This window comes from Eptatretus burgeri, chromosome 7 (assembly GCF_056783735.1).
Source record: "Eptatretus burgeri isolate ZD-2024b chromosome 7, Ebu_testis_v1, whole genome shotgun sequence".
In the NCBI taxonomy this organism is placed as follows: domain Eukaryota; kingdom Metazoa; phylum Chordata; class Myxini; order Myxiniformes; family Myxinidae; genus Eptatretus; species Eptatretus burgeri.
Window position 1 is genome coordinate 104992498 of NC_140967.1, and position 16387 is coordinate 105008884.

The window sequence follows — 16387 nt, forward strand, 5'->3', positions numbered from 1 at the left end:
AACAGTACTCAGCGTCATGACAGGAAGGCATCCTCAGAATTATCCCATCGGTAAAACGTTTAGAATTTGCTCTTCAATCAGCAGCAAAGTGAGAAATTCTCCAAATATCTAAATCACAATATCGAACCGAATACTCCGATCAGGATGTGTTGATGAAGAAAACATTAAACATTTAAATAAATATTCAGGGATGGAGTGAATCGGTCCCGGTAAAGTAAGACGGTGCTCGTACGAAGAAAAATGGAGTGAGTGGAGGGTAATAACTTATACTTACCTGACTGGAGAAACACCATGATCAATAAGGTGGTGTTCTCAGGGTGAGACCGACCCATTGCACACCGGGTGGGTTGACCCTTGCGATTTCCCCAAATGTGGGAAACTCGACTGTACAATTTGTGGTAGTGGGGGACTGCGTTCGCGCTGTCCCCTGTTCTTTAAAATAAAAACAGATGAATTACTTGATGTCGTTGTCATGAAAAGCAGAGCATGAAGTTGTGATGTTGTTGTTATTGAAAGACTGTTGCAGTTTATTCACAATCGCTTTGTGCCACGGGGGATGTGCAGAACACTTTCGTTGTGTTCAGTCACAGAGTTTTTTGTGGAACGCTCGCCAAGTGGCTTAAGCATTTTTGCAATCACTCCAACGAAACCGTGAAGAGGGAACGGCTGGCTTGGCAAGCGATAGCTCTCTGCTTGTTGAATGAACACATCCCTGATAACAAGTTTGCAAGTGACTTAATTATCTCTGCCACCGATGGTTGATGGAGGTTACGTGTTCACCCCTCTTTGTCTGTCTGGGAGCAGGATATCTTGAAAGGTTATGGATGGATTTGGACAAACCGAGTTGGACAGGTTGGGTGTGTGAAAAGGACTAAATGGTTCGGTTTTGGTGAAGATCCTGATCCGGATTCGAGAGTTTTAAATGTTTCTTCGCCATTGAGATGGAAGAGGCAAAAACGATTCAAAAGGCCAACATAGGACGAGATCTCAAAAAGTTATGGATGGATTCGGACAAAACTTGGTGGATGACTTGGTTCGGGAACAAGAACAAGTCGTTTCGATTTTGAACTTCTGGATTGAGATACAGATTATCAGTGGACAACAAAAGGTAACATGTTCACTGTGGCGGAGGTACGTGCTATAGCGAGTGCTGTTTTAGTTTGTCATGTTGTCATCATATCCGTCGGTCTAGTTTATGAGATGTGCTGAAATCAAATTGCATTTCCTTTACCCGAAACATGTTCAGTTACCAGGAGGATTTTGCTGTGTTCAACTACCAAGCAGCTCGCTTTCACTTGCCAAGCCAGCCGTTCCTTGCCAACGGTTTTTTTGCAGTGGTTGGTGAGTTTACGCCACTTGGCGAGCACTCTCCAAGAAACTTGTTAACTGAACACACCCTTGGATTAAGAGAACCATATATATATATATATAAAATATATATATATATATATATATATATATATATATATATATATATATATTTGAGCCTGGTGTTGGCGCAGTGGTTAGGGCAGCGGCTTGGGATCCAAAAGGTCCTGAGTTCAAGCTCCGTTGGACCACTGAATTAATACACCAGGGGGTTGACTCAGCCTGTCATCCTTCCGAGGTCGGCGAAATGAGTACCAGTGTACTGGGCCGGTGTATACCCCGGTTAAAATAAGTGTACCATATCCCTGTGTCGTAAGATGCGACCAGGGTTGCGTCAGGAAGGGCATCCGGCGTAAAACATGTGCCAAATCACTATGCGGATCATGCAGATGATTCGCTGTGGCGACCCCTAAAGGAGGGAGCAGCCGAAAGAAGAAGAAGAGATATATATATATATATATATATATATATATATATATATATATATATATATATATATATATATATATATTGTTACGGATTTCAGAATCCAGTCTGATGAATGTATCGACACATCCAGGTCCTCAGACAGTTATTTCCTGAAATGCATGTTCAGTTTAGCCCCATCCCCATGTCTAATGGGATTGTAAATGTGATGCGTTGAGAAGGGTAAAGGATAGATCGCTTCTCTTATGGGAAGCTAGTTTTCTTTACAACAGACACTTTTGCACACATTTCTGTCGCAAACGCCGACGCCCGCCTTTTTTGAGAGTGCACGGGTCGTCATGGTAACCGTGCGCGAGTGTGGCACGGTGAGCATTCGGTGGACTGCACCCGCCAAGACGGCCCGCAGATATAAAACGAATTGGAAGTCTGTTCTGAGGAGAGAGAAGTAAGAGAGAGAAGTAAGAGGAGGGAGAAGAAAGAGAGAGAAGTAAGAGGAGGGAAAAGAGAATGAGAAACAAAGCCAGAGAGGAGAAGAAAGCACAAAGAGCGAGGAAGAAGCGGGTGTAAGTGCGCGAGGGAAGAAGCGAGCCAGAGAGGAAGCGTGCAAGCGAGGAAGCGAGCATGTGGTGCACGTGTGGGTTTCTGACCAGCGCCAACAACGAGACAATTCGTCCTTCCCGTGCTTGAGCAAGAGAGCGTGTGGTGCGCATGTGGGTGTGAGCAGCGCCGACAACAAGTGAGGCGCCGGTCACCAACGAGTGAGGCGCGGGTCAGTCACCGACGGACCGTGTTGGTCACTAGACATCACCAGTTTCGTGAAGTGTGAGGGACTGCCTGTGTCGCAGCACCAGGGACTAAACCCACGACAGACGATCGCGGTGCCCTCCCAGACGTCGTCTGGCGTTCAAGGCGGTTCATGAGAGGGTGCACGGCAAGGCTGGGTGCTGGCGACGGACATTACACGCACGCACACATTTCAGGACGTTTTCACTTCACGGCCAAATACTCTCTGATGAGTGAGAAGACTCTTCTCCCCCCCCCCCCCCACCTGCTTGAGCTGTTGGGTACCCTTCACTGTGTTTAGCTGTATGTAAGTCAACCCCTGATAAGCATCTGCTCTTTGTCTCTTTCCTGGCATTTTGATTGATTTTGCTTTGAAATGTATAATCTTTTGTTGACCTCAAAAAATATAAAGTTTTTCCATTTATTAATGTTATTTGAAATAAATTATTTATTGACTTCCAACTTGTCCGTGTTTGTCCTTTCCTTCCATTGGTCTAACATTGTCCGAACTGAGAGAGACTGGGAAGTAATTACCACAGATTTGACCAAAAATAGTCGGCACGCACCAGCGGTTAAAACGCTCAGCAGCCCTAATTAAAATCTCATCAAGATAACATTGGTGCTTTGGCGAGGGTGTGCTCCCCACTCAGGTAACCACGTGACTTCCAGTAAAACGGCATAATTAGACGGTGGACACTGGAACTCGTGGTTAAATGAGTGGCGTCCGTGGTTGTTAAATAACCCATCGCACCACAACGTGAATTGTGAGCGGTGACCCCAGGTCCGGCTCTTCCGAGGACAACCGTGGATTAATCCCCTTGAGTGACAAGCGTTGTCTCGGAACTCGTGACCGCAACAATATATATACATATACATATATATGTATATATGTATATACATTTATTTATTTATATGTATATATATATATATATATATATATATATATATATATATATATATATATATATATATAAATATATTGTACACTGAGGAGCCAAAACATAATGACAACCTGCCTAATCTTCTGCTGGTCCTCCGTGTGCCGCCAAAACAGCGCCAATCTGCCGAGGCATGGATTCTACAAGACCCCTGAAGGTGTCCTGTGGTATCTGACACCAAAACATGAGCAGCAGATCCTTCAAGTCCTGTAATTTGCGAGCTGGAGCCGTGGTGGATCGGACTTCTCGGTGAAGCGCATCCAACAGATGCTCAATCAGATTGAGATCTGGAGAATTTGTAGGCCAGGGCAACACCATGAATACTTCATCATGTTCCTGAAACCATTCCCGAACAATGTGTGCAATGTTGCAGGGCACATTATCCTGCTGAAAGAGGCCACTGCCATCAGGGAATACCAATGCCATGAAGGGGTGAACCTGGTCTGCAACGATGTTTTTCGAGGTGACACGTATCAAATTGACGTCCACATGAATGGGTGGACCCAGGGTTTCCCAGCAGAACATTGCCCAGAGCATCACACTCCCTCCACCGGCTTCTTGTATTCCCACAGTGTATCCTGGTGCCATCACTTTCCCAGGTAAACGGCGCACACGTCCACGACCATCCACGTGATCTAAAAGAAAACGGGACTTATCAGACCAGGCGACCTCCTTCCACTGCTCCAAGGTCCAGTTCCGACGCTCTTGTGCCCAATGTAGGCACTTTCGACGGTGGACAGGGGTCATCATGGACACTGACGGTTCTGCAGATAGGCAGCCCCATATGCAGCAGGGTGTGATGCACTGTGGATTGTGACACATTCCTCCCATGACCACAATTAAAACTTTTTGTGACCTGTGCTACAGTGGACCTTCTGTCGGTTCGGAACAGATGGGATAGCCTTCGTTGCCCTCGTGCATCGATGAGCCTTGGGAGTCCAACCCCCTGTGTCCGGTTCGTGTTTTGTCCCTCCTCGGACCACTCTCGGAAGGTACTCACCACTGCTGACCGGGAGCACCCCACAAGCCTTGCCGTTTCGGAGTTGCTCTGACCCAGTCGTCTGGCCATAACTATTTGGCCCTTGTCAAAGTCGCTCAGGTCTTTACTGCTGCCCATTTCTCCTGCATCTAACACATCACCTCAAGAACTGACTTCACTTTCCACCTTATATTTCCCACCCCTTGACAGGTGCCATTGTATCAAGATCATCAATGTTATTCACTTCACTTGTCAGTGGTCATAATGTTTTGGATCATCAGTGTGTGTGTGTCTATATTTCTATCTACATATATATATATATATATATATATATATATATATATATGTGTTCACACACACACACACACACAGACACACAAACACATACTTATCTATGCATATTGTTGTGGGCTGGGGGTGAGAAGACCACCAGGGTGGGGAAGCCAACTCGGCTCCCACCAGACTCCCCGGAATTGTAGGCCATCGCACACGTCTAATTCTCTGATGCGGTGAGTCGGTCACTGACCGTGAACGCCAATAACTTAACCACGTGACTTCAGGTCCTCCCATCTATGGGTTAACCGGGTTACCTAATTAATCACCTAATTAATTGAATTAACCTAATTAATTAAATTAAAAGCCTGGTATTGGCTTTATGGTTAGTGTGGCGGGCTTTGGATCCCAAGGTCCTGAGTTCAAATCCCAAAATCCCACTCAGCTATTGAATAAACACCAGGTGGGGTTAACTCGAACCTGTCATCCTTCCGAGGTTGGCAAATGAGAATATTTGGGAATATTAAGATCTCTGACCTTGATTTGGCAGATGATGCAGTCATCTTTGTGGAGACTTGAGATTAATCTTTTGGGGGCCTTCGAGGTGCTGAATGAGGAGTCAGAGCCGCTGGGATTACGGGTTTCCTGGGTCAAAACTAAGATCCAGGCTGTTAGTGACATGTTGGATGCTGCTGTCCTGTTTGTGCCTGTTTGTGGTGAGGATGTTGAGGTCGTGGAGAGATTCACTATCCTTGGCAGTGATATTCATGTGTCTGCTGGCTGTGAGTCAGAGGTCAACAGATGTCTCTGTTGGGAGGACGAAAGTCCGAGTCTTCAGGTCCTTGGTGCTATCAGTCTTGCTCGAGGGAAGTGAGACTTGGACTATGACCATGGATCTGAGACAGACACTTAATTCCTTTGGTACCAGGTCTCCGGAGAATCCTTGGCTATCGCTGGTCGGACCTTTTGTTCAATGAGCGGTTGCTGAGTGCGACTCAAATGAGATTTGTTACCTGCATCGTCCGTGAGCGTCAGCTGTGGCTGGATGAACATGTGGCTCGTTTTCCTGACGCTGATCCTGCTCACCAGATTCTCTCAGCGAGGGAGTCTCGTGATTGGAGGAGACCAATGGACTGACCAGGTGCCTCGTGGTTGCAGCAGGATGACCGGCATCTCAAGGAGATGGGGATGGGCCTGGCATCTGCCTGAGAGATGGCCAGACAGAGGCCCCTGGTATACCTGCGGAAAGTGGACGAAGCGACGCGCTATTCTGACGCAACCTTCCAGACCTGACCTGACGTGAATTGCAAAAGCCTGAATCTTGCTTAAAGGGGGACAAGCAACTCAGGAAGTTGGAAAATCCCGAATCAATTGCCAGCGTCATGACGTCATGACGTCATGAGTTGAAACAGAACTCAGTGTCATGACAGGATGACATCCTCAGAATTATCCCATCGGTAAAACGTTTATAATTTGCTCCTCAATCAGCAGCAAAGTCAGAAATTCTCCAATATCTAAATCACAATATCGAACCGAATACTCCGATCAGGATGTGTTGATAAAGGAAACATTGAACATTTAAATAAATATTCAGGGACGGAGTGAATCGGTCCCGCTAAAGTAAGTCGGTGCTCGTACTAAGAAAAGGGACCCGTGGAGGTTAATAACTCATACTTACCTGACAGGAGAAACACCATGATCAATAAGGTGGTGTTCTCAGGGTGAGGCCAACCCATTGCACACCGGGTGGGTTGACCCTTGCGATTTCCCCAAATGTGGGAAACTCGACTGTACAATTTGTGGTAGTGGGGGACTGCGTTCGCGCTGTCCCCTGTTCTTTAAAATAAAGCAGACTGATAACTGGATGTAGTTGTAATGAAAATCTGACCATGTCGTTGTGACGTTGTAAAAAGACTGTTGCAGTTTATTCGAAGTCGCTTTCTGCCACGAGGGATGTGCAGAACACTTTTGGTGTGTTCAGTCACAAAGTTTCTTATGGAGCGCTCGCCAAGTGGCTTAAGCACTCGAGCGATCACTCCAACGAAACCGTTAATAGGGAACGGCAGGCATGGCAAGCGATAGCTATCTGCTTGGTGACTGAACATAACCCTGAGAACAGGTTTGCAAGTGAAGAAATAATCTACCCCACCGATGGTGGATGGAGGTTATGTGTTCACCCCTCTTTGTCTGTCTGGGAGCAGGATAACTTGAAAGGTTTACCTTACACAGATCTTTAACCTTACACAGACACATGCACAGATCACAAATTTGTGATCCATAATATGGATGGATTCGGACAAAACGAGGTGGACAGGTTGGTTGTGTGAAAAGGACCAATTGATTCGGTTTTGGTGAAGATCCGGAACCGGATTCGAGTTTTAAATGTTTCTTCACCATTGAGATGTAAGAGGCAAAATCGATACAATCGGCCAACATAGGACGAGATGTCAAAAAGTTATGGATGGATTCGGACAAAACTAGGTGGATGACTTGGTTAGGTAACAAGAACAAGTCGTTTCGATTTTTAACTTCTGGATTCAGATCCAGATTATCAGTGGACTATAAAAGGTAACATGTTCACCGTGGCGGAGGTACGTGCTATCGCGAGTGCTGTTTTAGTTTGTCTTGTTATCATCATATCCGTCGGTCAAGTTTATGGGATGTGCTGAAATCAAATTGCATTTCCTTTACCCGGAATATGTTCAGTTACCTGGTATATTTTGCTGTGTGCAGCTTCCATGCAGCTTGCTTTCGCTTGCCAAACCAGCTGTAACTTATCAACGGTTTTGTTGGAGTGGTTGCTTGAGTTTATGTCACTTGTTGAACACTCTCCAAGAAACTTGGAAATTCAACACACCCTTGGATTAAGTGAACCAGAAATATATATGTATACACACACACACACACACACACACACACACACACACACACACACACACACACACACACACACACACACACACACACACACACACACACACACATACACACATACACACATACACACACACATACACACACACACATACACACAGACACACACACACACACACACACACACACACACACACACACACACACACACACACACATACACAGACACACACACAGCCACACACACACACACACACATGCACAGATACACACACAGACAGACACACACACACACACACACATACACAGATACACATACACAGAGACACATACACACACACACACACACACACACACACACACACACACACACACAGACACACATACACAGATATACATACACAGAGACACACAGACACACACACACACACACACACACACACACACACACAGACACACATACAGAGATATACATACACAGAGACACACACACACACACACACACACACACACACACACACACACAGACACACATACAGAGATATACATACACAGAGACACACACACACACACACACACACACACACACACACACATACACAGACACACACACAGACACATACACACACACATACACAGATACACATACACAGAGACACATACACACACACACACACACACACACACACACACACACACACACACAGACACACATACAGAGATATACATACACAGAGACACACACACACACACACACACACACACACACACACACACACACACACATACAGAGATATACACACACACAGACACACACACACACACACACCCACACACACACACACACACACACATACACAGACACACACACAGACACATACACACACACATACACAGAGACACATACACAGAGACACATACACAGACACACACACACACACACACACACACACACACACACAGACACACATACAGAGATATACATACACAGAGACACACACACACACACACACACACACACACACACACACACACACACTCACACAGACACAGCCACACATCCAGTGACATACATACACACAGACACACACACACACACACAGACACACACACCCACACTCACAGACACAGACCGACACACAGACGCGTACCCACACACATACACAGATACACATACACAGAGACACATACCCAGAGACACACACACACACACACACACACACACACACACACATACACAGACACACACACAGACACACACACACACACACACACACACACACACACACATACACAGATACACATACACAGAGACACATACACAGACACACACACACACACACACACACACACACACACACACACACAGACACACATACACAGATATACATACACAGAGACACACACACACACACACACACACACACACACACACACACACACACACACACACACACACACACACACACACACACACACACACACACACACACACACACACACACACACACACACACACACACAGCCTCGGCTGGATGTGGGCAATCTCAAGGATGACAGGGTCGCTGAGGAGTTTGCGAACAAGCTGAGTGGAGATTTGGGGGGTCTGGGTGCTTTGGGAGATCCTGAAGAGTTGTGGAGTGCCTTCAAGACCACCGTCCTTGATGTTGCCAGAAGATGTCTTGGAACTCACCGTCGGGCAAAGAAGAATTTTCTCTCTCCAGCGACACTGGAAAACATTGACGAGAGTCGCAGGGCCAGGCTGAATGGCAGAGCAGAGCTGTTCAGGGAGCTGAGGTGTAAAACTGTACGTACGCTAAGGGTGGACAAGGAGGCCCATGTGCGAGGAATCTGTGAGGGGGTAGAGCATCACCTGTGCTCAAGTGATTCCCGTCCTGCTTAGAGGGGAATTCGCGCATTGCGTTCATCCAAGCCCATCCCTCGGTATACTGCAGTTTGAGCAGAGGGTGGTCGGCTCTTGACAGAGGAGTCGGAGGTGAAGGCCCGCTGGGCCTGTTACTTTGAGGGGTTGGACCAGGCTGATCCCCCAGCTGTCGAGTTGGACGTCAAGGGTGTTACAATAACTGTTGCTGACCCTCCAATCAACTGTGGTACACCTTTGTGTCTGGAAACACGGGCTGCGGTGAACCAATTGAAATGGGGTAAAGCTCCAGGGATCTGTGGCATCCATGCCGAACTTCTCAAGGATGGTGGAAATGCTGCACTCGTGTCGTTGCATGCAGTTTTGTGCTCTGCCTGGAACACAGGCATCATCCCAACTGATTGGAAGAGGGGCCTTGCTGTCCCTCTCTGGAAAGTGAAGGGTGATCGCCAGGACTGCAACAACAACCGAGGGGTGACGCTGCTCTCAGTGCCATCAAGGTCTTTGCTCAGATAATTCTTCATCGGGTTCACCACCATCTGCTTGAGCACCAGCGTCCAGAGCAGTCAGGCTTTACATCACAGAGGTCAACGATTGACCGTATCCTTGCTCTTCGGGTCCTCACCAAACGCAGCCGAGAGTTTCGGCAGGGGCTGCTTGCAGCTTATGTTGATTTCTGTAAAGCATTTGATTCAGTGAATCGGGATGCCTTCTGGAGGATTCTTGGTCTTCGTGGGGTGCCACCAATAGTCCGTTTGCCACCCGTATATGTTCTGTACTCAACCTTGTTGAAATGAGAAGTGTATTGTTTTTTGATGGTTTCGTACTCACATGGGTCTGTAGAGAAAATTTGGCTTGGTTGCCGGAGCGCCAACCTTGGGGAACTCCGCTAATTTGCATAAACCCAAGATGGCCAACACGGACGGGAGGGGGGGGGGGTGGAATATAACTTTTCAACCAATTAAGTTACAATCACGTGTGATACCTCTTTTCTGTATAATTTTGACCTGAGGAATCGATTGCTGAGGTCAAATTTGTGATTTGGGGTCAATTCAGGGTCAAAGGTGAAGTTCAAGGTCGTTTTCGGCCAAAATGATATAAAATAATAATAATGACATTTTCAGAATGATGGTAGTCAAGCGTTTATTCTGTAACGTCAATCACTCCCATTCATCATCAGAGCCGAATGCAAGATCAAGATGTTCAGTTTCCTCGTCATCTTCCACATGTGCTTCTCCTTCCTCTTCCATTCATCTTGGTCTTCGTCTCCTGTATTGAACGGGTTGAAGTAGGCGTCACTACAAACACAAGCGCAGTACACAGTGCATGATATCTTTCCATGGTGACAGTTGCAACGTTCAGTGCCGCACGCCATCACCGCCGCCTTACAGCCGCACCGCACTACATCCATGAGATCTTGGGGTCCTGGGGGCTGATCGGAGGTTGCTGGTACTGGGGTGCCATCTTTTATTTCCCACCCATACTTCGTGATGTCAAGTTCAGGTGGAGCCTGCTGGTCAGCAGATTTTGCAAGTATGGTCTGCATCCCTGGCTTAGCGTGGCCATACTCCAGCATACCTGCGGGATGAGGTTGCTGGAATTCATGTGAGAGGACATGGGTAGTGCGTCGACCATTGGGTGTGAATACCTGGAGATCGAAGTTGTCAAACCACGCAAAGATGGCGCCGACGGTTCCTCACAACCCCATGAACTGGTGGAGAACCTGTGCATTGTCACCGAGTAGACGAGCGGCCAATTTTTGGAATCTCAGGGCCTCATCGTATGAGGTCGTGAAGCCATGTTCATGAAGGGGTTTAAGAAGTTCGGAACTGACGTGCCGGTGCAACCGTTTGACGGCCAGTCCTAATGTTATCTGATTTCTGGTTCCTGTAATGTGATTCTGAATTGACTGGCTCATGCTCAGAGATTTCTTGGTCACTTTACCACTGGAGACCAGGTCAGAAACCAACTTCAACAAACTTGGGCTGGTCGCCTTGATTGTGTTGGCCTGTGTAAACTCTGATAGGTCATCATTGGCACTGCTGTACTTGACCGACCGTGCCTCATGCTCGAACTGCCTCACCACGGAAGCAATGCTCCTCTCATCCGTATCATCTACCTTAACTATCTTGAGACTTTTAGCAATGGACTCACGGAAACCAACAATGGCAGCACAGCCATCTACCCGAACAACGATAGCATCCTTACTCATGCAGTCAGTCAACTTGCTTAACATGTCACGTCGAGCAAGCTTGCCACCTCGATCCGCGTACAGGGAATGCAGTTCAACACTATTCCATATTCTGGACCTGTCTCGGTTCATGTACTCAATGACTTCCTTCAGAGCATTTTCATCTGCACTACCAGTTGGCAAATCGGCATATGTGGGGACTTTCGTGAAACTGTTACAGCAGCAGACGTGGTACTTGCACTCAGCAGAAGGTAGATCAGAAACAAAAGCAAGGTGCAACTTGACCCTTCTCGCGACATCATCATTACGCTGCTCAGCAACATCAAGGAGCATATCTTTCATAGTTGGTAGTGGGTTGCGTTCTGTGTCAAAACGTTCTTTGGTCATACACTCACGAACGTGGTCCCATCTTTCTGGGTGTCTATCATCAATGGGTAAACATTCCTCGCCACAGAACATACAATCACGTTTGTACTCAAACACACCTTTGTCAGCTACCTTAGTATGAGGCCTTGTAGTTGTCCTTACACCCTCATCTTCAGAATTTCTTTTTGTGACTTTCTCGCTCTCAATTTTCTCTTTTGATGTACAAGTGCAGTAGCAACCTTTGTGGCAGGCTATGCTTGCCGCATCTCCACCAACATCAATAATGTTCTGTAGCTTAGGCTGCAGGTCCCCATCTCCACCAGATTTGGTGCAAGAGATGAGCTTCTTGATCCCGATCTCTCAGTGAATTTCATTTCTTCTCCACCTCCGTGACACACCGGGAGAAGACTCCTTGAGTCAGCCATCATACGTTTCTCTGAAAAGAAGAAGAGGTGGGATGAGAATCAACGGGATCGTTCATCAACTATCGAGTAGGAGTGATCTGCACTTGATGCAGGGGTCAAAACGTTTTAAACCCCTCAATAGTCCAAAAATGACATTGAACTTGACTTTTGACCCTGAATTTGACCCCCGAACCACACAACTGACCTCAGAAATCGATTCCTCACCTCGAAATTATACGGAAAAAAAATGTATCACACGTGATTGTATGTTGATTGGTTGAAAAGTTATTTTCCACCTCCGTCCGTGGTGGCCATCTTGGATTTATACAAACTATCGGAGTTCCCCAAGGTTGCCACTCTGGCAACCAAGCTAAATTTTTTCTATAGACCCATGCGAGTACGAAACGATCAAAAAACAATACACTTCTCGCAACAACAAGGTACTCAACCTGGCAACTGGACGACAAAACTGATCGATCTGATGTCTGAACTCTACTCTGGTACTGAGAGTGCTGTGAGATGTGGTGGTACCATCTCTGACTTATTTCCAGTTGTTACTGGAGTTCGTTGGGGGTGTGTACTGGCCCCCACACTTTTCAGCACTTGTATGGACTGGATTCTGGGGAGGATGTCAGGGAGATCAAGCTGCGGTGCATCGTTGGGAATATTAAGATCTCTGACCTTGATTTCGCAGATGATGCAGTCATCTTGGTGGACACTTGATATAACCTTTTGGGGGCCCTCGAGGTGCTGAATGAGGATCGGAGCCACTGGGATTACGGGTTTGTGGGTCAAAGCTAAAATCCAGGCTTTCAATGACATCTTGGATGCTGCTGTCCTGTCTGTGCTGTTTGTGATGAGGATGTTGAGGTCGTGGAGAGATTCACTTACCTTGGCAGTGATATTCATGTCTCTGCTGGCTGTGAGTCAGAGGTCAACAGACGTCTGTGTCGGGCCTGGGGAGTCATGGATTCATTGGATAATGGGGTGTGGCGCTGCCGGTACCTGTGCGGGAGGACGAAAGTCAGAGTCTACAGGTCTTTGAAGCATCCAGTCTTGCTCTCTGGATGTGAGACTTGGACTCTGACCAGGGATCTGAGACGGAGACTTCATTCCTTTGGAACCAGATCTCTTCGGAGAATCCTTGGCTATCGCTTATCAGACTTTGTGTCCAATGAGCGGTTGCTGAGAGAGATTCAAATAAGATTTGTTACCTGCATAGTCCGTGAGCATCAGCTTTGGCTGAATGGACATGTGGCTCGTTTTACTGACGCTGATCCTGCTCAACAGATTCTCTCAGCGAGGGAGTCTCGTGAGTGGAGGAGGCCAATGGGCCGACCACGTGCCTCGTGGTTGCAGCAGGATGATTGGCATCTCAAGGAGATGGGGATGGGCCAGGTATCTGCCTGGGGGAAGGCCAGATGGAGGTCCTTGGAGTACCGGCGGAAAGTGGACGCAGCGACGTGCTGCTCTGGCGCATGCTCCCACACCTGACCTTACCTGTATTGCAAAAACCTGGGTCTTGCTTCACGGGGTGAGGCTAATCAGTAAGTTGGAAAATCCCAAATCAATATCCAGCGTCATGACGTCATGAGTTGAAACAGAACTCAGCATCATGACAGGAAGACATCCTCAGAATTATCCCATCGGTAAAACATTTATAATTTGCTCCTCAATCAGCAGCAAAGTGAGAAATTCTCCAAATATCTAAATCACAATATCGAACCGAATATTCCGATTAGGATGTGTTGATGAAGAAAACATTGAACATTTGAATAAATATTCAGGGACGGAGTGAATCGGTCCCGGTAAAGTAAGACTGTGCTCGGACTAAGAAAAGGGACCCGTGGAGGGTAGTAACTCATACTTACCTGACAGGGGAAACACTATGATCAATAAGGTGGTGTTCTCAGGGTGAGACCAACCCATTGCACACCGGGTGGGTTGACCCTTGCGATTTCCCCAAATGTGGGAAACTCGACTGTACAATTTGTGGTGGTGGGGGACTGCGTTCGCGCTGTCCCCTGTTCTTTAAAATAACAACAGATGGATTACCTGATGTAGTTGTTGTCATGAAAAGCTGAACATGTAGTTGTGATGTTGTTGTTGTTAAATGACTGTTGCTGTTTTTTCGTAATCGCTTTCCTGCCACGAGAGATGTGCAGAACACTTTCGGTGTGTTCAGTCACAAAGTTTCTTGTGGAACGCTCGCCAAGTGGCTTAAGCATTCGAGCAATCACTCCAACGAAACCGTAAAGAGGGAACGGCTGGCTTGGCAAGCGATAGCTTTGTTCTTGGTGAATGAACACAACCCTGATAACAAGTTTGCAAGTGACCTAATTATCTGTGCCACCAATGGTGGATGGAGGTTATGTGTTCTCCCATCTTTGTCTGTCTGGGAGCAGGATATCTTGAGAGGTTATGGATGTTCGGACAAAACTCGGTGGACAGGTTGAGTGTGTGAAAAGGATTAATTGATTCGGTTTTGGTGAAGATCCGGATCCGCATTCGAGAGTTTTAAATGTTTCTTCACCGTTGAGATGTAAGAGGCAAAAACGATACAATCGGCCAACATAGGACGAGATCTCAAAAAGTTACGGATGGTTTCGGACAAAACTAGGTGGATGACTTGGTTCGGAAACAAGAACAAGTCATTTCGATTTTGACCTTCTGGATTCAGATCCCGATTATCAATGGACGACAAAAGGTAACATTTACACCTTGGCGGAGGTACGTGCGATAGCGAGTGCTGTTTTAGTTTGTCATGTTGTCATCATATCCGTCGGTCCAGTTTATGGGATGTGCTGAAATCAAAAAGCATTTCCTTTACCCAGAATGTGTTCAGTTTCCAGGGGTATTTTGCTGTGTTCAGATACCAAGCAGCTTGCTTTCGCTTGCCAAGCCAGGCGTTCCTTGTCAACGGTTTTGTTGGAGTGGTTGGTGAGTTTTCCCCACTTGGCGAGAACTCCCCAAGAAACTTGGAAATTCAACACACCCTTGGATTAAGTGAACCAGAAATATATATGTACACACACACACACACACACACACACACACACACACACACACACACACTCAGACACACACACACACACACACTCAGACACACACACACACACACACACACACACAAACACACACACACACTCAGAGACACACACACACACACACACACACACACACACACACACACACACACACACACACACACACACTCAGACACACACACACACACACACTCAGACACACACACATACACACACACACACATACACACACACTCACACACACACACACACACACACACACACACACACAGCCTCGGCTGGATGTGGGCAATCTCAAGGATGAGTGGGTCGCTGAGGAGTTTGCGAACAAGCTGAGTGGAGATTTGGGGGGTCTGGGTGTTTTGGGAGATCCTGAAGAGTTGTGGAGTGCCTTCAAGACCACCGTCCTTGATATTTCCAGAAGATGTCTTGGAACTCACCGTCGGGCAAAGAAGAATTTTCTCTCTCCAGCGACACTGGAAAACATTGACGAGAGTCGCAGGGCCAGGCTGAATGGCAGAGCAGAGCTGTTCAGGGAGCTGAGGTGTAAAACTGTACGTACGCTAAGGGTGGACAAGGAGGCCCATGTGTGAGGAATCTGTGAGGGGGTAGAGCATCACCTGTGCTCAAGTGATTCTCGTCCTGCTGACAGGGGAATTCGCGCATTGCTTTTATCCAAGCCCACCCCTCGGAAAACTGATGTTGGAGCAAAGGGTGGTCGGCTCTTGACAGAGGAGTCGGAGGTGAAGGCCTGCTGGGCCGGTTACTTTGAGGGGTTGGACCAGGCTGATCCCCCAGCTGTCGAGTTGGACGTCAAGGGTGTTACAATAACTGTTGCTGACCCTCCAATCAACTG

The 16387-nt window shown here is 47.1% G+C and overlaps 1 protein-coding gene and 3 non-coding genes across 4 annotated transcripts in view; all 4 read left to right on the forward strand.

The window, feature by feature from the left end:
- Window positions 1-16387, forward strand: part of LOC147024007 (5-hydroxytryptamine receptor 3A-like) — a 132274-nt gene that overhangs the window by 34140 nt on the left and 81747 nt on the right. The gene's annotated exons all lie outside the window — the stretch shown is intronic.
- Window positions 267-430, forward strand: LOC147024010 (U1 spliceosomal RNA). Its single transcript, XR_015060561.1, has one exon. It is a non-coding gene; the product is annotated as a U1 spliceosomal RNA (small nuclear RNA).
- Window positions 6438-6601, forward strand: LOC147024011 (U1 spliceosomal RNA). Its single transcript, XR_015060575.1, has one exon. It is a non-coding gene; the product is annotated as a U1 spliceosomal RNA (small nuclear RNA).
- On the forward strand, window positions 14348-14511 carry LOC147024012 (U1 spliceosomal RNA). Its single transcript, XR_015060563.1, has one exon. It is a non-coding gene; the product is annotated as a U1 spliceosomal RNA (small nuclear RNA).